Source organism: Triturus cristatus, chromosome 4_2, assembly GCF_964204655.1.
Source record: "Triturus cristatus chromosome 4_2, aTriCri1.1, whole genome shotgun sequence".
Classification (NCBI taxonomy): Eukaryota; Metazoa; Chordata; class Amphibia; order Caudata; family Salamandridae; genus Triturus; species Triturus cristatus.
This window is the reverse complement of record NC_140586.1, coordinates 506,190,304-506,212,981: the sequence shown is the minus strand read 5'-3', so window position 1 is coordinate 506,212,981 and position 22,678 is coordinate 506,190,304.

Sequence of the window (22,678 nt, the reverse complement as noted above, 5' to 3'; positions counted from 1 at the left end):
TCTTATAGATTTCATAGATTGGTATTGGGTGGCTAACCAACAGCTTTACCAAGCAGAACATTATGGGAAGGGCGAAGTCTGTAGTCTCAAAACATCCAGAGAAGAATTAAAAATTAATTGAAGAAATACTGAGATTTAGTCATACTAGATTATGAAGAATTCAGCCATCTATATATTGACTTCTTACCCCAGAGCACCAGTCAGTTATTTCTTGCCAAAGATTTACAAAGGTGGCAAAATATTTCCTGGGAGACCCATTTTTTCAGTTATAGGCTGACATACAGAACAAATTTCAGAAGAACGCACTGACATGGACATAGCAAATATGGTAACTATTTTGCTATCATACATTAGAGATAGTAAAGATGTCCTTAGTCAAATTATAAAAGTACAGAGGGAAGAAGCATATTTTTTGATGGATGCATCTAGTCTCTATACTAATATCAAGCACTTGAAGGGTATAGAAGCCCTGGAAATTTGTCTTTTAATACATTTGAAAGTTATCTAAAACACTATATAATGATTTTGGATCTGACAGAACCTTTTTTAGAGAATAACTTCTTCCTGTATCACAACATCCTATTTCTCCAAGAATGGGGGACAGAAAAAGGATCCAGGTTTTCTCCCTCCGATTCCAACCTCTTCATAGGGTTGTGTGAGAGGGGTCAGTCCTGGTCTGGTTCTGTGTTCTACCCTGACAAAGTTGTATAGTGGCTAAAAAGTTAACAGTTACTTTAATGAGAACACATTTCATGTAACTTTTTGGTGGGCTGCCTGCTCAATTTAGATGTTAGCCGGTCACTGGAGGAAAGACTGCCACAGTCCTGCCTCCTCCGCCAGTATCTTTCTCCCATGTCCATGGTGTCATAGACAGAAGCTGCTATCAGAGGGAGTCCTGCCAAGATTCCCGCCATCCAGATTACGATATGCCTTTCTGTCGAGGCAACTGTGGCAGGGAAAACTCCTATCTCAAGTTGGCGGAAAGATAGAAAAAGATGTGAAAAACCACATTTTTCAGGGTCCTACCACCGATTCCATCTTGAACGCTATTGGCCAGGTTCATCCTCCGCTGTTGTTACTTGACCATGATGTTCAGCCACTCCATTGTTGCTGACTTTTGGGGCGGTGTGGGTGCATATTCAATAGTGTGTGTATGTTGTTGGTGTGCAATGCTATATTGAAAATATGTGCAATACATACTACCTACATATACATATTGACAGATACACAACATATATTTGTATTGAGCTGATAATAATTTGTACTTACCTATCTCCACACTATCCTGGCCTCACTCCATCAGAACACTGCTGCCAGGACATTGCCAGCACAACAGGGAACATCTAAGTCAGCTCGGCAGAAACAAGCCCCCATGACCGCAATGGAGTACTGTTAGCCGGCAGAGAAGACTGCTTCCACGGTGGTCTCCTGGTTATTGCAGCACCATATAAATATGGCGGGGGGACCACTGTCAGCTTGGTGGAATATTTGGGATAGCTGCTGTGGTCAAGACAGCAGTTGTACCGCCAAGATCTAAATCAGGCCCTAAGTGTAAGATAAAGTTGTTTAATACTGTGGATGGGAGTCTCAGCATTGACAGGTAACTATATACATTTTTTATCTGCTCATTTATGGATTCTGCTAAACGGAGTTCATTGGACATTTTTGTAGAGAGTATTTAAACTAATACAATAGGATTATAGTAAAATGCTGCATGGTAATGAGTGAAGTTTAATGCTGAATGAAAAGGAGTGATGACTATTAACTATAATGATTGAGAAAAGAAAGAAGTTTTAGAATAAATATTCACTGTGGGTCAGTCTTTTCGAATAAAACAGGAGCATACGATTGTATGGATAAATATATCAAACTGTCATTAGGAACATTGTTATCAATACTTGTTTATATCACACTATATGTCTAAGATCTAAATACAATAATAATGATCCTTTACGTAGCTACACCATATTGTCATACTACTTGTATCATAGCATTTGAATGTATAAAGGACGAATTAGAAGGCAATGATGTCAACAAAACTAATTTGTGATATATCGTATGCTTTAGAACACGATAAAATAATAATGATCGCTAATGTGCTATACTGCTTGGTCATCTTGTCCGTATCATGGTGCTTAAATATATATGTGATAAATTGGAAAGCACTATGAATGTCACTATAGACACACAATTATATTGACATTATAACGAGACATTACAATATGGTTCATTGAACAAGGAATCTATACTGTTAGTCTATGGACATCTCTATAGGTTTCTATGTATAAGTAAAATCACTTCTGCTTTTATTATGATATTTGCCAAAAAGAAATATTGGGATTGACATTATGATTCTGTATATATATTTTTTATAGAATATTGGGTGACTTAGAGAAGTGTTCATCGCTGAATCCATATCATAGGAACTTCTAATTAAAGAAGAACCGTATACATGTCATTTGAGCTGTCATCAGTGATGTCATCAGTGATGTCACTGACCATGTCATGAGTGATGTAATATGTGACGTCATCAGCAGTGCATTGCGGGGGCGCGAGTTATAGCTAGCTGAACTAACTATAACAGGGGAATTTCTAGGGTTTTGTATGAGGGAAATGTCCAGCTAACTATAACGCCCCTGAAACCTATGGTTTTTTCAGTGAATTTCTAAGGTTTTTTAAATGCCAATTCCTAATTATAACGTGCATGAAACCTATGGTGTTTTCAGTGAATTTCAAAGGTTTTTTAAATGCTAATTACTATCTATAACTTATCTCTGAAGATATCATGAAAAGCATTCTTTTTTAAAAGTAGGGTGCACATTAGTTTTTTGGAAAAGCATCTTTGTGATTGGTTAAGAAAAAGCAGTTTCAACGTGGAGTACATATCAAAGGATAAAATTTGCTCAGATCAACCACACCTGCTACTTGCTTTTGGAAGGCACTGTTCGAACTTAAAACAATCGTCAACTTTTAACCTGCACGTGTCGTTAAATATTCAAGAAAATGTTACAAAAAAATATCATTAAGTTTTAAAAAATTGATGAACTTTTAACCTGCACGTGTTGTAGAATGTTCTAGAAAGTGTGTTGATAGAATACGTTGCACTTCTGACTTCTATGTGTTGTTGAATATAAAAAAAATGGTTCATATGGAAAATTAAAAAGAAACCAATAGAGAAGTTTTGAAACCTAAAAGAATCAAGGAACTATTCTAATTTATTCTTTACATATATTTATGTGTGCAGCAACAAAATTATAGACACAACAACACTAGGAAGTGGAAGAAGCAGGGAGTGGGGGCAGGGGGGGAGATGGGCAGAATGGCACACATGCACAATTAAGTACAACACACAGATAGACTAACAATGGCCAAAATGAAACACACCAACAAGCAGCACAAGTCACACAACCCGCCAACATCACACCACTGAACGAGCAGAGAAGTGAAAACCACGCTGCATTCATACAGGATGCGTACAAAGGCCAGTCGTTGGTGTTGTGGGATGTCTGCGACCGTGGTCATCATGGATGAGATGCCCAGCATGTGGCACATGGTCGAGTTCACTGTGTGTTATGTTGCCAAACGGCTGCACCTCCCTCCCACGAGCCACCACACTTTTGTACGGTGCGCTGTTGTATCTCGTGCACTCGTACGGCACACCATTGTAATGCCTATTTGCGCATGTCCTGCTACATTCCAACTACAACATCACAGTGCCGTTTGGAGGTGGTGCATGCCAGTTTACAACATCAACTGCTGCGGCTCTTGTAGCAGGCCACACCAGAACACAGAGACACACTTACCGCACTTCCTGTACACGGACATGTCCGAGACACCCCGTTCCCCTTGCCGGATAGGCACACCCCTGCACTGACCTGTGAACCCCAGACCAGCACATGCCAGGTGTGCATGTAGGAGGATGCGGGCAAAGCTACATATCCAGGCACACTGCCAACGCTGAGGTGACAGCACACTGTGATGTTGCAGGGCTCGTGCCTATCATGCTAAGACAATGAACACAGGGACACACTTACTAAGATGTGGGTTTGGGGGGCATTGGCGGTCTTGGAGTTGTTGAGATGAGTCTTCTGGCCCTCATGGGTATCCCTGTATCATGCTCATTGACTCTATGGTACCTGTGGGTGTTCTGGTGTGGCTCTTGGCTGTGTTCCCTTTCATGGTGCAGGTAGTTGTCCTGCTTAACACCAGCAGAAAGCAGGTGTAAAATCCCTGGTGCTAATGTGTCTTATCGACGGAATTTGTTCCGCATTGCAATTGGTGTGAAAGTTGTGATGTGATTTTTTTCGTGTGCAGAACAATATACGAACTGAGCAGTGTATCTCATCAAGATCCAGCACCTGACGCACTATTCCCAAGCAATATAAATACAATGAGATTTCTTAATAGATGTTGTGTGTACACTGTAAGTGTAGCCAATACCTCAGTGCAATTCAATACAGGATTTTAGTATTTAGAATAAATCGGAAAGGTGCACCTCGTGTCATTATCAGCACTTTAACGGAAGTAAAGTTGAGATAAATCTAACACACTATTCAGAAGTTGGTGCAGACTGCAGATATCACCAGTATTCCAGCGATAAGTGCCCCAAAATTTAACACCATGGTGGACTCCATCAAATAACAGCAATAAGAAGAAGAAAGAGTCACACAGCAGTTAAGAGAACAACCAAAAACGTTATTATTATTATTTTTTTCAAACTTTATTTTTCATAATAATAAATATATAAATGAAAAACTATTTTCAAGCTTTATTTTTTTATTAACATATATATGAACATTAAACTAATAAACAAAATGTAACAACAATAATAAAAAACAACAAGGCGGAACACTACTGTGGGGACAATGGATGTCGACGACAGACCTGGAAAATAAGAAAGATTGTTAAAAAAACAACAACATGGTATTCTCAAAAAAATACCACAAGAAATAAATCACAGATATATAAAATACATACAGCTAACAAAATGTTATAAGTTTATCTTACAAAAACTGTAAATGTTGCCGCTTTAAAATATTTACCGAATCTGAAGAAAATGTTTTGCAGAAGGCACCACACCAACAACGTTTTTCTTCAGTGGTGAGGAAATTTTTTACTTTTTCCAAGGAGCAAACAAAGACCAATGCCACCTTCGTCACTCACAAGATTTTCCAAAGAGTTCTGTTACGAGGAGATCCTAACAAAAAATACTCGTGCGGCACAGCAAGTATGATGAAACGCCTAAGGACCCTTCATCCAAACAATCTTGCACGAGAAGAGTGCAAACAGATGAGAAACACTCCTGTTCTGTATCTGTAAAAAAGAATCACAAATAAATGTATATTAATATCTTTCAAATTTATACTATTCCATTACTGTACAAACACATTTTATATAAAAACTGACTATGAAACTATAGCCCTGAACCACAAGTGTGACGATCATCAAAACACTACATGCATAGTGCATACTACTTTGAAGCAGTTCATGCCCTAAAGCCTACCTCACTAAAAGACTACAAGCTAACTGACTAAATGATTACAGTACTATAAGGAGACACACTGGGTGACTCACAGGGTGTTTGCTAGAAGAGTATGAATACTAACTAGGGAATAGAAGGTGTGAAACACAACTGTGTGGGTGATTAGAGGACTGCATCCATACTGCATAGGCATTTAAAGCAGTCCATGTGCTAAGGCATGGCTCACTGCATGACTACTTGGGTACTGACTGAATGATTATCGTACAGCAAGGAGAGTGCCTAGGTGAATTTATAAGTGCTAGGCTTTTCGCACAGGGAATAGATTAGTACTTGGTACTGAATGGGTCACCAGAGGAGCGCAAAGGCAGTGACAAGTGCTGGACTGTATGGATACTGACTAGGAAATTGAAAGTGTGAAAGACAAGTGTCTAGGTGGTTAGAGGACTGCATGCATAGTGGATATGGGTTTGACGTAGTCCATGTGCTAAGACCTGGCTCAGTGCATGAATACTTGGGCAGTGACTGAATCATTAGAGTACTGGAAAGAGAGTGTCTAGGTGAATTTATAAGTGTTTGAGTTTTGGCACAGTCAATGGATTAGTACATGCTGTTGAATGGGTCTCTAGAGGAATGCAAAGGAAGTGACAGGATGTTTCCTGGAAGTGTATGGATACTGACCAGGGAATTGAAGGTGCACCAAATCTGATATCATACACACAAGATTCAATCATAAAGGGTCCATGACTTGTGGTGCACTGAGTTAGTGGCACCGGATGCACTGCGGCCTGCACGGGCCAACCGCCACGTGGCGATCACTTGAGCTGCACTGAGGTAGGGGCACCAGAGCTGAGCGTGCTCATGTGAAGAAATTGTTAATGATTGTGTTCTTTCGGGTTATTCCTGCTGCAGCTGCAGTGGGGTGTGGTACACCTGCCTGATCTTCATCATCATCGTCCCAGGTCTTCCCCACTGCCTGAGGTGACATTATTGCATCCACTGTCCACAGCAAAAAACTCAATCATAACGAGTCCATGCGTTGTGGGGCACTGAGTTAGTGGCACCTGAAGAGCTGAGCAGGGTATCAAGCTGATCATGGCATCCAAGACAGGTGTGAGCAACTTTGATAGGCTGGCTGTAAGACTCCTCCGACTGGCAGTTGTTGGTTGGAGGTGGTCCAGGCGGTGGTGGCAGGTGTGCAGCCAGTGATGATGGCATGTCCTTGCAGGTCAGGATTGGATTTGATATGTATGAGCCCTGCTGACCGCAGTGTAGGTCAGAGGCAGCGATCAGCAAGGGCCCACAGCCACGTGGCATTGACTTGAGCTGCACCGAGTTAGTGGCACCTGATGAACTCAGCGTGTGCGCAGCCAGCGATGATGACGTGTCCTTGCAGTTCAGGGTTGGATTTGAAATGTGTGAACCCTGCTGAACACAGTGTAGGCTGGAGGCAGCGGTCAGCAAGGGCCCACAGCCACGTGGTGTTGACTTGAGCTTCACAGAGTTAGTGGCATCTGATGAGCTCAGCGTGTGCACTGCCAGCAATGCTGGCATGTCCTTGCAGGTGAGGATTGGATTTGATATGTGTGAGCCCTGCTGACCACAGTGTAGGCCAGAGGCAGTGGTCAGCACGGGCCCACAGCCACGTGGCGTTGACTTGAGCTGCACAGAGTTAGTGGCATCTGATGAGCTCAGCGTGTGTGCAGCCAGCGATGATGGTGTGTCCTTGCAGGTCAGGATTGGATTTGATATGTGTGGGCCCTGCTGACCGCAGTGTAGGCTGGAGGCAGCGGTCAGCAAGGACCCACAGCCACGTGGCGTTGACTTGAGCTGCACAGAGTTAGTGGTACCTGAAGTGCTCAGCGGGTGCGCATCCGGCGATGTTGCGTGGTCTGGGCGGGCCGCACTAGAAGCAATGTCTGTTGCCTACTGGACTGCGCCATCAATAAATCAAGGCTCGATTTGAATTTGGGGACCTGCTAACTGCAGTGTAGACCGAAGGCAGTAGTCAGCACACGTATAACTCCGTGGTGCTGTGCCGCTGGGTGCGCTGGGGGCCTGTGTTGCAGAAGCCAGCGATTGGCTGAGGAGGCTGGCGTTCGCGGTGGCAGACTCGTGGCAGGGTGAGGGGCACCGCCCTGGCAGACACATTGGCCATCCCGGAAGTGAACCACGCCCAGTGCACCGGCCTATATATTCACACTCCTACGCTGGATTGGCGTACACCGGACCAGCCCACTCCGCTTATGCCTACATGGGGGACGACAAAGCTACATGACCGAGGTCTTCCCAACTGCCTGAGGTAACATGGTTGCATCCACTGTCCACAACATTATCGACACCAGCAGTATATGTCCACATGGACATGTCTGTGCTCTGCATACTGAAGTCTGTCCAGCACATCACCACCACACTTGGCATTGTGTACATTCTTATTCATGGGTGACTTGCCTCCTTCACACATACTTGGTTCCCACCTCTCCCCACATTCTGAAATTGTGTGGCTGAGGGGCCATGCCGTTTTCAGAAGGTCAGCTGTCTTGTTCTGTGCTGCCTCAGTGGTAGTCTGGGGAGGGGTGATCCTGGGGGTGGTGGTGATGGATGTTGTGGCCCTCTTGGGTCTCTGAGCTGCATGATCAGTAGCTCCATGACATGCGTTGGTCTTCAGATGTGGCTCTGGGCTGGGCTCCCTTTCATACTGCAGGTTGTTGCCCTGCTTAACACCAGTAAAGGGCAGGTGTTAAATCTCTGATGCTAACGCGCCTTATCGCCTGTTTTTGGATCACAGATCTGGCTGGTCGGGGAGAATATCGCGAAGTGGCCTTTTCGTGTGTTTTTGCACGGGAACGCCTACTCTGCATATCATTAGCGTTAGTTGTCGCTCTCATCCGTGGCGATGTTTTTTGCGGGAGCTATCGCTGGAAAACTGGCGATATCGTCAGTTTGCACCAGCTTGAGACTAGGGCGATAAATCTGCTGCCACTTTTGCAGAGCTAAAGTGCCGATAAATCGGTGACAAGTCCTTGAGACTATGCCCCTTAGTTGTTATACATTTCTGTCCCAAACACAGAATGTTATTGCTCTCATTGTTTATTAGAACTCTGTAGTAGAACTACGGTAGAGCACTAGGGAATCAACTGACAGGCTGCTGCTGCTTCTGTCAGAAGTAAATGTTTTACTCAGGATATCAGTTTTCATACCTACATAAATGAGGAAGATAATGTGAATTTATAGAAGATGTGTTCCTGCTATTGCTCCTGCAGCACCTTTCATAATCTCATGAGATTAATGAAAGAAAAAAGAGTTTTCTCTCACACATAGTTCAACAGATGATCAGGAGAAATCACCTGAGAACTCAACAGAATTCCTAAAAGGATGATAATACCATGAACAAATACATTATATTGTGATTAAAATCTGTTCTGATCCTTATAACCTGCTGTTCATTACAATGCACTTCAATAAAGACCATGTTCCTGAGTCCTGTAATGGCGACCACAACATGTTTCCCATGTTGTAGCCTGCCAATCAAGGGAGGATCTGTTTGGATGCTCCCACACTCACATGCCGGGGGGGGGGGGGGTCCGATTTCATTAGAGGACACAGTGACCATGTGCTTAAGTCCTGTAGTGGCTGCCACAACACTTTCTTCATGTTGTTGAAAGCAATCTGGATTGATTAGTCCCCTTTATAATGGACATTCAGAACATATATGCACAGCAACGGTCCAGATATACCTAACTTTTTAACCCCTACATGCACAACCTGAGTCCCTTTTTAAACACTAATTCCCAAGCAGCTGAATGTATTTACAACAAATCACAAAAAGAATGCTTTCTGTGTAAAGTTCTAACTTTTTACCAAATTTGTACTTAATTTGGTGTTATCTTATGGTATTTTAAATTATAGCGCACATGAATCACCCCGGGAGGTGTATCTCGGTGCAGCAGCAGTTCATAGACAAGTGAAGGCAGCTAAGTTAGAACAGTGTTGTCTTAAGCGCTTTCCAAAAATTTAGGTGACCAGAGCATCTGGGAATGTGAAACAGAAGTTAGTTCCATTAGACTGGGGCTAGGTAAGAGAATAACCTGCCCCCAGATCGGGACTTTATGACCCGTGGAACCCTTAGGAGAGCCTTATCCCTAGATCTATGGAGTCTGGAAGGGTGATAATAAACTAGCCTTGAAGCTAAATAAATGGGACCTTTTCCTGTCAGGGCATATATGTGAGGCAACACATTTTAAAAACAATTATTTCTCAGACCAGTAACCAGTGTAGGGAATGCAAGAGGGGAGCAGTTGTCACCCTGGATGGAAGATTGCAAATGTGGCAAGCTGAGGTATTCCGCACTGCTTGCAGTTTTGATGGCAACGTCTCATTTGCCGAGGCCAATAGGGCGTTTTCATAGTCCAGTTGGCTCACAATAAGAACCTGAACCCCTGTTTTTCTTGCTGTAAGTGGGAGGAGTGTAAAGAATCAACATGCGCATTGTCTACAAACAGTAGTCTATGATGAATAGAGCCTGCTCTTTCATAGTAAGGGGTTGGTCAAGACGAACTTCCAGGTTCTTGACTACTCATTTGGGCATAGGAGCTGTGTCAAGTTCAGAAAGCCACCCATCAGAGGCCCATAACTGTTGGGCCTTGCCAAACAGTATAATCTCTATTTTCCCACCTTTTAGCTGGAGACAGTTCTCCGTCATCCAGGCAGCAATTTGTCAGCCCAAATGAAAACCTTTCTTTTGCTTTGATCAAATCTTTATCAAAGGAGATTATAAGCTGTGTATCATCGGCATACGATATTATTTCAAAGCCAAATGCTTTTGCAGTCTTGATGAGGGGTGCAACATAAACGTTAAAGAGTAAGGGGCTGAGACAGGAGCCCTGGGGCACCACCTTGTTCAGCAGCATAGTGCAAGACTTACATAAAGCCAAAGTTATTTTTTTTCGTTCTATTGGACAGAAAATTCCCAAGTCAGTGTAGCGCTGTCCTGTACATTCCAATCTCCTGCAGTGTACTGAGTAACCTAGGATGAGACACAGTATCATATGTAGTGGAAAAGTCCAGCAGCACCAGTATGGATGGTAGGTTCGCATCTCAAGAGCTTCTAATATGGTCAGTGACTGCAGTCAAAGCTGTCAATGGACTGTGTGATGGTCTGAAACTAAATTGGGATGGGCCAGAATACTATTGACCTCTATGAACTCTGTGAGTTGTTTATTCATTAATCCGTCCATAACCTTGCCCAATTAAGGAAGCAGTGAGATTCCTGGTGTTGACCGATATATTAAATAAGGAACAGATAGCAGGGGCAAGTTGATTGGAGAGAGCAGCAGAAATCCTAGGAGGATGGATATCTAAGGGAGAGGCTGATTTGGCTGATGCAAGCGCTATCTGAATTTCCTCCGAAGAGAAAACATTAGGCTTTCCTAAACTTGTAGCACTGTCAGAGGAGGGTAGACTGAAATTAAACACATCAGGAGGGCTAAGGAAGTTCTGGTAAATATTTTGAATTTTATCTTCAAAGTCATTGGCCAACGAGTCACAAAGTGCTTGTGACACCTGTATTTCTTGAGAGCAGGGTTTATAAAATCATTGAGCACTTTAAAAATAACTTTGTACACATTTTTAGCTAGACAAATTTGTTTCAGGGTAATTTTTATATTGCGGTGGTACGGTGTTAAGCCTGCTCTATTTGCCTCCTTATCAGTTGAATTTTTAGAACTGCGCCACCTTCTTTCCAATTTTTTATACAACAATTTCTCTTTCCTAAGGACAGGCGTGTACCATGGAGCATGGGATCCATGTTTGGAGTTGGGGCACAATTTGAGAGGCGCAATCTTTTCCAGATCCATGTTTAAAGCACTTTGATAATCTAAGAGCGCTTGATCAACATCTATGTCTGTCGCAGTGGCGGTATACTTTAACTCTTTAGAAAAATAATCTGAAGTGATTTGTCACATGTCCGTCTAGGTTTTTATGGTCTTTAGGAGCTTTATCAATCTCCATTATCCTTGGAATCTTTAACCAGATCAAAGAATGCTCTGTCCAGAGTAGGGATTGCGATGGTTCATAAGTTAGGGAGATGGCGTTCATAAAAATTAAATCTAATGTGTGCCCTGAAACATACGTTGGTCCATTGCCTCTTTGGTGCATGCCAAGTGAGGCTATGTCCAAAATAAGCTGGCTCGCCCCCATATTACTAGGGTCTTCCACATGGTAATTAAATTCTCGAAACAAGAGAAACTGTTTGTAGCTAGAACATGGGGTGTGATATGTTCAATTAGACTCTGGTTGAACTCTTTTTTTGGCCCTGGCGGGGATATATTAAGGCACCTTTCCAACAGTTCTTGGGGGAAAGTTCATACTTGAATATGCATATCTCAGCCTAGGCCACCTGTGACGTAACTATTATAGAAACTTTGGCAGTGTCTTTAAAGACGATAGCTATTCCGCCACCTATCCTACCCTCCCTGTTCAATCTGAGCATGCCACAATTGTCAGGGAGTGCTAGAGTAATGGCTGGTGAAGAGACAAGGCTCCACCAGGGTTCGGTTAGGAAACCAATTACACGTGATATTGTAGAAAAAAGGTCCCAGAGCATGCATTGAGACTGACCTAAGATTAACAAGGAAGCCATCTAAGCACTTGGAAGCTAAGCAGTAAACAGGATAGATGGGAATGCTTTGAGAACCAGAAGGGGTGTCATTTGTTCAAGTTGACAAGCTTGTATCTTTTAAAGCCTTGTGAATACAATGAAATCTACAGTGTAGACAGGCTACCCGGCCTTCTAATTGGATTGGAAAAGGCCCGTTGCACGAGGTGTCTGGGGAAGCAAAAGCTTGTTGCAGGTTGGTAATATTGTGTTAGACTTCAGAGGAATAAGTAATTCTTGTAGAACACTTAAGATCTACTGTGGGAGAAGAAGGGGTCCTGAGTCCTGGTGACGTTCAGGCGCAGATGAGCGTAGACGGGCTTGCCTTTGGTGCCCCTTCTACATGTCCTCTGCACACATCATCTATGCATCAGCATTTCCTTGAGTAGCCAGTGAGAAATGCGCTGCTAAAGTCTTACCTTGCTTTCTGTGGCCCACTGGAAGTGTAAAAACAAAGGCTTTCTCCACTAAAATGGCACAAGCCATGGTGGACTGGAAAGCAGGGCAATGATTTTTAAATGAGGTAATAGGTAATACAGTGGCCAACAGCAACATTACTGTTGCTCGAATCACATTTCCTTAAAAAACCGAAGACAAGTGGCGTTTGGCAAAACAGGAACAGTTTGTTTAATTAAACAGCTCAGCCGTGAGAACAGTTACATGCTCTTTATATACAATAATACAACAAGCAATAAAGGTTTAAGTTTACCATATATGATGTGGAATGTTGTTTGCTGCCTACAGGGTAATAAATTAATGTTCAGTGGTAACTAGAGGTGGGTCTTGACCTCCGTGGACATAGTGTGGCCAGTGGTGAATGTGTCCAGATGTCCAGCATGGGGTGGCACGTGATCACTACGTGTGCTAGGCCCTGATTGGCTATATGCTCCTAACTCATGTGGCACCTGACTTTATGGTGTTTTTAGGAGCAAGTACCCCCAACAGCCATGTATGCTTCATGAGGGCAATCTCTCTTGACCATTATAAAATCGCTGCACCTATCTGTGCAATTGATCAAGAGTATCCTGCCCAAGTGTTTTCCTGTGAGCTATGCACCCTTCCACTTGTGACCCATCAATCAGTAATCCCAGGCCTAGGTCTCTGGGCCTGCCTGACTATATACTTGCGTGTTGAGGTAGATGTGGGTTTCAGAACAGGCAATTCTATTAATAGACGATAATTCATTTATATCGATAAACACATCGAAATCCATATTAATATTACCACAATACAAATTAAAACAGTGCAGAACAAATATTTTAGTTAAAAGAATTCAAGACTCTTGTATTTCACTTACAATATTTAATTTGAAAATCATCTCACCTTGTAAAAAAAATCACAGACAATTTTTTTAAATACAAGCTTGAGTTAGAGTCAGGGTAAGTGTTAGGATCAATATTATGATTACAATCTGTATCAGGTATGACTTGGCAGGTTTAGAAAACACACATATTGTACTGCAAGTTCCATGTTGTGTTTTAAATGGCTCTTACTGTAGTGATGGTAATTCATCAATACAGCACCTGGATACCTTCACGGGTGACAAGAAATGTTCTACAAATCTACTGTTTGATTGATGAACAAGAAAATACAACTGATTAACAGAATAATTTATTGGATGGCATCGGTTCATATGAAAACTATTTCAATCATTAAGAAATTGCCTGATAAGGGTAACAAAGTCTAATGCCTGGCGCTCAACCTCCTACAAATATACCAGTTACCCTCAGAAGCACTAAAAACAACCTGGAAGGTAATTTGCATCATAGAGTCCAACTTACAAATGTATTAATGGAAAAATGATAATGCTTTATTGGTTGTATGATGGAAAATGCATGCGATTACTTCACATGCCAAAACAACTCAGTCTCAAACGGTCTACGCATGCTTTTACCACGCATGCCTTTACAACGAATGTCATTGTAAAGCCATGATTGGTTAAGGCCTATGTGTGGTAAAGATCTCACCCACGTCCTCCCGCTTTGAGCCCTAAAACCCAGCCCCCAGCCTTAATATTTGCCTCAACCCCGCCCTGTCTCTGAACCATAAAACCAGTCCCCAGCCCTAAATACTACCCCTTCCCTCCTCTCTGAGCACTAAAACCTGAGCCCCCAGCCCTATAAACAACTCCGACCTCCACTCTGAGGCCTAAAACCTGGTCCACAGTCCTAAAAACTACCCCAACCCCAGCCCTAAAAACTTCCCGACCCTCCGCCCTGAGCCCTAAAACCCAACCCCTAGCCCTTAAAAATATCCTGACACCCCCGCCCAAACCTAAATTTGAACAAAAACGACTCACCAAGCTGCCGCTCCTTCCATTGTCATACGCAGGAAGTCTCCAACACCTCCCATCTCCCACCCACTCGCTCCAATGCTAGACTGCTGACTCCTTTAACACGCATATGTCTTTACCACGTTTACAACGGAAATTGTTAGAAAGGAATGTACATGGTTAAGGCATATGTGTTGTAAAGGCATACGTGTGGTTAAGGCAAGCGTTGTTCCGCTTGCATTGTAACAGCACGCATGGTTCACCATGCGTTGTCAATGTAATTTTCCTGTTTTATTTAATGACCTGGTCCTCTCTACAGGGTCACCATCAGACGTTTTGCCTTTACTCTCCACTTTTTTGCAGAATTTGTTTTTGTTGACCTTTGAGCCAGTGCTAAAGTGCTTGTTCTCTCTCCTTTAAACATGGTAACATTGGTTTATCCCCAAATGGATTATTACATTTACTTATAAGTCCCTAGTAAAGTGGTACTACATGTGCCCAGAGACAGTAAATTAAATTCTACTAAATGGCCTGGAGCACTAATTATACCACCCACTTCAGTAGCCCTTTAAACATTACTCAGGCCTGCCATTAAAACATTTGTGTGCAGTTTTAAACTGCCTTTTTGACCAGGCCCCAAAAAACTTTCATCAGGCTCAAACGTGCCTTTTTTAATACATATAAGTTTAAATGTTATATGTACTGGTAGTTAGGATCTCTTAGGTTCTTTTTTCACTACTGATAGGTCTACCCCTCCCATACGATAACACAGGAGTTACCTTACAGCTTTTAAAAGCTATAAGTTTCAAATTGGAAATGGTAACCAGTTAATGTTTGATATCTTTGGAATTCCAATGAAAAGTCCTCTCATAGTATGCCGATTTGAAATACGTTTTTTTTTAAAAATGCCACTTTTAGAAAATTGGCATTTTTCTGTCTTAGCTATTTACAGGCACATAAATCAAGCTAAATTGGGCTTGCAAAAATAGCGAATCGCAAAAAAAGGCTGTTTGCGAGCGCAATTTAGCCCTTCCCAATGCAGGAACCCACAAAATGAAAGATAGACAAATTTGCAAAAATAAAGAATCGCAAAAAATGTGAAAGCCAATTTAGCGAATCCTTATCTGCGAGTACCTTCATAGCGATAGCAAATAGGGATTTGCAAACAAAGAATCGCAAACCAATGCATGTATATTTTACAAATAGCGAATCGCACGAAAATCGCAATTTAGCAAGTGCAGATTAAGGGGGATCACAATCAGGGGGTAAACAGGAGGGAAAATAAATCACACAGGTGCAACCCCTCAGAAACTGACCCAGGGGGCCTCTGAACGTTTTCACAATGGCAGCGCTCTACTTGATGGCGAGGAGGATGAGGATCCATGCAGCAGCCCAGCGCAGAAGGAGAATACAGGAGCCAATTTTCAGAGTGCGCATCACATTGTTGGGATAAACAGCAAATGAAATCTACGACAAGTACAGGCTGAACAGTGCAATGATCCTTGACCTAATAGCAGAATTGGAACCCGTAGGACCAATGACATCCCCACTCATGTCCAGGTCCTATGTTGACTGCACCTACTTGCGTCAGGCAGTTTCCAGGGGGTAGCAGCTGTAGCTGGAGAGGTATCACAAAGCTCCATTTCACGTTTCTTCAAGTCCTGCCTGGACGTCATGATGACAAGGATCCACACCCACATCACCTTCCCCACAACCCAACAGGAATTGAACAAGACCAAACTGGAATTCTTCCAGGTAGTACAGTTCTCTCATGTGATCGGTTGCATAGATTGTACGCATGTTGCCATTTGTCCCCCAGCAGATAATGAATACATTTTCAGGAAAAGGAAATCCTATCATTCCATCCATGTACAAGTAGTGTGCAATGCAAACTATATCATAACAGACATTGTGGTGCAATTCCCTGGAAGCACACATGACTCCTATATATTTTGACACAGTGGCATTCACACCCGTCTGCTCTTAGGTGAATTTGGCGATGGACATCTGCTTGGTAAGCACATTTTCTTATTCCCCACACAAAATTACTAAATGGCAATGCATAACTGTCGCTAACCCTTTGCTTACTACCCTGTAGGTGACAGCTCATACACCGTGCGGAACTACATATTGACACCATACCTCATCCCAACTAGGCCTGGGCAAAAATTTCGTTCCGTTCGCGGAAATTGCGATAATTTGACATTTTCGCGTTCCGCGGAAAGTGCAAAAATGTCCAAATTTCCGCATTCCGCAGCTTTGCGATAATTTGGTTCTTGCTCGCGCTGTAACGTCAGTGACGTCATGCGTCGCGCGATCACGTCTTTCTTCTCGCGATCATGCACCGCGAGACAACTGAAAACAAGATGGCCGCGCCCGCGAGCAACCGTATGGGTAAGTTGGCGAGCCGCAACCATGCAGAAAATCTCGCGAACATGCGGGAAAAAAACTTCCGCATCTTCGCAATATTTCCGCATGTTTGCGATAATTTTTAACATTTTCGCGATAATTTGCGAAAGTGGATTTCGCAAATTCCGCCCACCCCTAATCCCAACCACCCCACATTAGCAGAGGTACAATGCAGCACACATCAGCACATGGAATGTAATTGAATGCATATTTGGACTGCTGAAAAGTTGTTTTCGCGTCCCCCACAAAACTGCCGAAGCGTTGGAGTACCTGCCAGAGACCTGCTGCGGGATTGTGGCTGCATGTGCCATGTTGCACAATATTGCAACCAGGAGAGGCATACCCATTGAAGTGTCCACCATTGAGTCTGAGGGGGACAACCAGCCACAGGCACAACTATGACAAGCGCATGGGGCAAGCACAGCAGAATGGCAAAGGGGACGTGCAGACATCACACAACATGATTTCTGAGGTATGTAATGATGAGACACGACACTTCATGTTTGAACAGAAAAGTATTTACTACCATGAGACCATGTAGTAGTGTTTAGCCACACATAAAAGGTGCTAAGTAGCACAGTGATTGCATGCACAAAAAAGAAAATTTACTTATTTCAGGACCTGGAACTCATTCACTATTATGGTTTTGTTCATGGTTACGTCACCATGAGCAAATAAAGATGGACAAGTCAGTCTGGCGCTTCCTGCCATGCACCCCGAAACGCCTTTCGCCTGCATCTGCGACATCCCTCATGGGTGCACCGGAAGGTGTTGTGCTGTGGGTACTGCTTCTCCTGCAAGTGGGGACTGGCCCAGACAGGCTGCTAAGGCTGGATGCATCCTCACTCCCCTCTTCCCCTGTAACATTGCTGCCCCCAACAGTAGCAGCCTGGTTTTGTTCCACGGCAGTGGTTACTTGGCCAGGGGCCCTGGCCACATCCCCACAACAATGGCCCATGTCAATTTGCATGGCCACAGACTGACGTGACAAAAGTGCAGTGGTGTTGCAAAGGTTATTATTTGACCTGGTATAGCCAGCCAAGCACATCATGAACTGCTGATTCCTTCTCCTCTGTGTGTCGTGGCCCTCTTGCATCACCCGGGTCAGCTCCTGCATGGTTGCGTTGGTCTGCCTGTTTCCTTCTACCACCGCTGTAGTTCTCACACACAATCAGTCATAACTGTGATGTTCCTAGCCAATTTGGTGATTTGCAGCTGTATTGACCCCATATGTCTCGCTTGCAGGTGCTGCACCCTCAACATCTGGGACTCCACGCCACCCCACACATTTGGAGTTTGGTCATCCTGTGCTGCAATGTGAGCCCTTGACATGTGCCTCCGTCTTTGCCGGACCTGTTCCTGGGGTGTAATTGTGGGGCTCACACAAGGCTGGCTAGTCTCAGGAACGGGTTCAGGATCCATCTCAGATTCCATGGGCTGCAGTGATGTAACTGGGGCCCTGCGTTTTGTGGGTGCGGGGGCTATGCTTGATGGGGCCACAGGTGTCTCCACACCAGCCTCTGCAGGAGTCTCCGTTATGTCTCCACATTCCCTGTCCTCAGTGTCTCCTTCTGCTGCATCTATGATGTGAAACAGTGCAATGTTAATTTGTGGTAAGGCTAATGTTGTGTGACATTAAGCATACTTGGCTCTCATTAAATCACTGACTGTAATCACTGACTGCCATGCAGTGTTGACGTGTTTTACTTGCCATTGTTGTGTTTGACTACCCACTTGCCTGACCTGCCTACAACTCCGATAATGCATTTGGGTTTTGAGGGAAAAGGTGGACTGGAGTTTGTCTGTACACTGGGGTTGTACTGAGGGGATGTGCACAATTGATTAGTACTTTGATATGTATAGTTGCATGCATCTTACCTTTTGAAGTACTGGCTGCTCCGGATGTATACAGCTGGGTCACTCCCACTACTGCTTCTGGCTGGATTGTGGACTCAACCAGGTCCTCCAGGGCTGTATTGTCAGGAACTGTTGATGGGCCCCCTCCAGTACTCTTGGCCTCCTTCAGCCTGTCTGCAATTCACTCCTTGACATGGCTGCGCAGGTCGCACCATCGCTTTTTGAGGTCATCTATACTGAGGTGTGTGACCCCCACTGCATTTACCTTGCTCTTGATCCGGAGCCGTATTTTTCTTTTTTCTGCCTTCCGGCACTTTGAGTGAGAGTTTGCCAAAGAGCTTGTCATGGCTCTTGGCCACCTCCTCTATGAGGTTTTCAAGTTCCCTCTCACTAAATTTCAACTTGCGCTTGCTGGGAACTGCACTCTTCCCTGATGTAGGTGGATCAATTTTTGTGCACTGGAAGGGTCTGCAAGCCAAGTTAGATGCTAGTTCTGCTTTTTTCTGCCTTCCAGCACTTTGAGTGAGAGTTTGCCAAAGAGCTTGTCATGGCTCTTGGCCGCCTCCTCTATGAGGTTTTCAAGTTCCCTCTCACTAAATTTCAACTTGCGCTTCCTGGGAACTGCACTCTCCCCTGATGTAGGTGGATCCATTTTTGTGCACTGGAAGGGTCTGCAGGCCAAATTAGATGCTAGTTCTGCTCTGCTCCAACACTCAGCTTCCTCCTCTCACTTGCTCTGGACCCTGAATGAAGCATGGGCTGAATGACTTCCTCTTTGTAATGCCATCAGCATACTTCCAATGCGACGTGCTATTTGGGATTTCACTAATAGAAATTTCGCTATTAGCGATTTCGCTAATAGCAAAATAGCAAAACAGCTTTATCGGTATTTGCGCCTCTATTGTCAGATCTCTATTTGCGATTGCGAATTTTACCGATTCGGTAAATATTCACTAAGGGGGTCAAGCATTGCAAATAGAGAATCCTAAATAGCAATTCCTTATTAATCGCTATTTATGAATCGCTAATTTTGATTTTGATGCATGTGCCCCTTTGTGCCTGCAGCCAGTCTGTGGGTCACATGACATGGTTTAGCAGACAGTTGGACTTTTTGTATTCCCCCTCGACAGCCACACAAATAGAGAGCTTAGGTGTGCCTGGATTAGGCCTGGGCGGTAGATTCCGTTCTGCTCGCGGAATTTGCGGAATTTCGGTAATTTCGCGTTCCGCGGAGAACGCGAAATTGCCCAAAATTCTGCTTTCCGCGACTTCGCGAAATTTTTTCTTGTTCGCGTTCTCAAAATGCGTGTTCGGGAGATATTTATCCCCGAGCACGCAAACAGCAACTGTGAACAGGAAAAAAGCATCGCGAACAAGCAATTCCGCGTGTTCGCAGAATTTCTGCATGTTCGCGGAGATTTTTTACCGTTTCGCGGAGATTTGCGTAACGCGATTACGCAAATTCCGCCCACCCCTAGCCTGGATGGGCCATCACTGGCAGGATGGGAGGACGGAGCTGGGCACAGCCCTATTTACACTTGAATAGGCTCCATCCTGCCTCCACACAAAGAACTGCATACCCCCTATAGTTAGTCTGGAGCCAGTGCAGGGAAGTCAGGACGTCTGTGGACTTCAAAGCGAAACCTCTAGAAGCTTCTCCCCATTTCAAAGGAAGAACCAGGTATAAATATTTCACCTCAGACATCTAGGGCCTTATTACGAGTATGGTGGTCCTCAGAACCTCAGTCTTCCCGCAGTATTCTATAGTGTGGCGGTTGGACCGCCACAAGACCATCGGCTCCACTGGGATCAAACATGCCGCTGGTCTGCAACCGGCCAGAATATGCTGGGTGTGCCGGCACCCGCGAGCATATTGCAGGTTGCCTTTTCAGTGAGCCTGCCATGAAAAATATGTCAAAGAGGCAACTAAGGGGATCCTGGGGTTTCATGCGGGGTGCACATGTTGTGTCCCCCCTGTAATTGCACCCTTGTTCCTGCACAGTGTGGCATGCATGCCACACCGTGCTGGAACATGGTGCAGACCCTATCACAGCTGCGTGTTTCATGTTAGGCTCTCCTATATGCCTTACAACCCACCACTGTGAGACCACTGATGCACCGCCCACCCGCCATGGATTACACTCATAATTCAGCGGGCGGGTGCACTATGGGCTTGGCGTCCTTCTGTTGGCGCAGCGCTGATGAACCGACAGGAGGGTTGCCAAACTTCTAATAAGGCCCCAAGTTGTTAGCACACATCTAGACATGTGGATACTCTGCCAGGAAGAAAGACATCTGTGCTGCTGGAAAGATTTCCATCCTGCTGGAGTGTTGCTCTGAAGGACTGCTGCCCTGCTATGCTAAGTGCTTGCCTGCTACCTGTTGTCTCTTACCTAGATGAGAAGGACTAGACCAGCATCTGGTGAACCCAGGACCCCTGAGTGACTCCTAGGGATGGTAGGCTGGCCTCCTGACTGCAGCCTCAGGGACGGAAGGCTCCAACAACCTTAAACCCAGCACCTGTAATCATCCATCTGTGAATCCTACCCTGCCAAGTGGTGCCACCCCAGTCTTGGAATCTTGGATGTGAGCCTGAAGATTCCCTGCCAGCCCATGTAATGATCCAGCAGAATCACTGCATCTCCTCTGCTGTGTGGCGGGGTCCCAAGAAGAACCCATGTATGGGCACTGCTGCAGGGATTTTTCCAGTGCAAAGACTCCCTATAGACCTCACACCCTGCATCGTAACTGCCACTATACGAAGCTTCCCCAATGCGAGCTCTCATCTCGCAAATCTCTCATCGATTGCTGCATCGACAATGATGCAAGTTCTCACATCGAAGTCGTGCACCTCCTTGGAACCAATGCATCTTGTCTGCTGAGCGACACATCCTTGATGCTAGATTTCACACTGCAAACTCTTGTCAATGGGATCCTAGACGACGATGCAGGACCTTACATCACAGCTTTGCAGCTCGTCTGAGCCGATGTATAGACTTGGCTGCGCAACTCATCCCTGACTCAGTACCTCACATTGCTCCGCAACCAGGATTTATGGTGCTCTTGTTCAGCAAGCCTAACTGGGTCCCTCCCTGTAGCCGACCCATGCTCCATTGTGCTCGGCCTAAACATGTGACTTTGTTCTGGTCCAGCACAAGCAGATGTCCACAGTTGGCACTTTGTGATTTATGGCACTACTTTCACTGAAATCTTTTAAATTGCATTCTTTCATTTTCTATTGATCGAATTTTTGATGTTTTGGACTTGTTTTACTTTTTAAATAATAATCTATTTGTATAAACCTGGTGTGGGATCCTTTTGTGATATGTGTTCACTGTGTTACTGTTTGAAGTGTTGCACAAATACTTTCTAGACTACCCTAAGTTAATCCTGACTGCTCTGTGCCAAACTACCATGGGGTTGAGCACAGGACACAGGTTAATTTGGAGTTTGATTGTGGCTTCACGGATTATGGTTTCTGCTTGAGTAAGGTTTTACCTCCCCAACTAGCAACCTCATTTGTTACAATGACCATCAAATAGTTTGTTATCATTTATTGTGGCTTATCCAGCATATAACAATCCACAGTATTACTGTCTCACTTTCACAATTGATCTAAAAAGAAACATTTCCAAAGTCTTACAGCCAACTCATGTTTCCTGCACTTGCTTCTTTCTCAAGGCTAAGACTAATCCACAAAGTGTTTGAAAAAATACTGATTGTAGGCTGGATGGGGCTTCCTGCCTACATTGCTGGAGTAGAGAGTGGCCATGCCCCACTTACATTTCAAAGAGCTGCCTCCAGCACACAAACCAAGAAACGTGACCCTAGTCTTTTTTCACTCCAGACTTCTTGGATCATTGACAGGGTAAAGGAAGCACTTTCCAGATACAGATGTCGGCGTAGCCTTGAGGATCCCACCACTGCAAAGACAGGCACCAGGTTAACATATTAGACCCTTGGAGCAACTCTTCAGTGAACTCCTGGACCTGTGGACATTACCGAA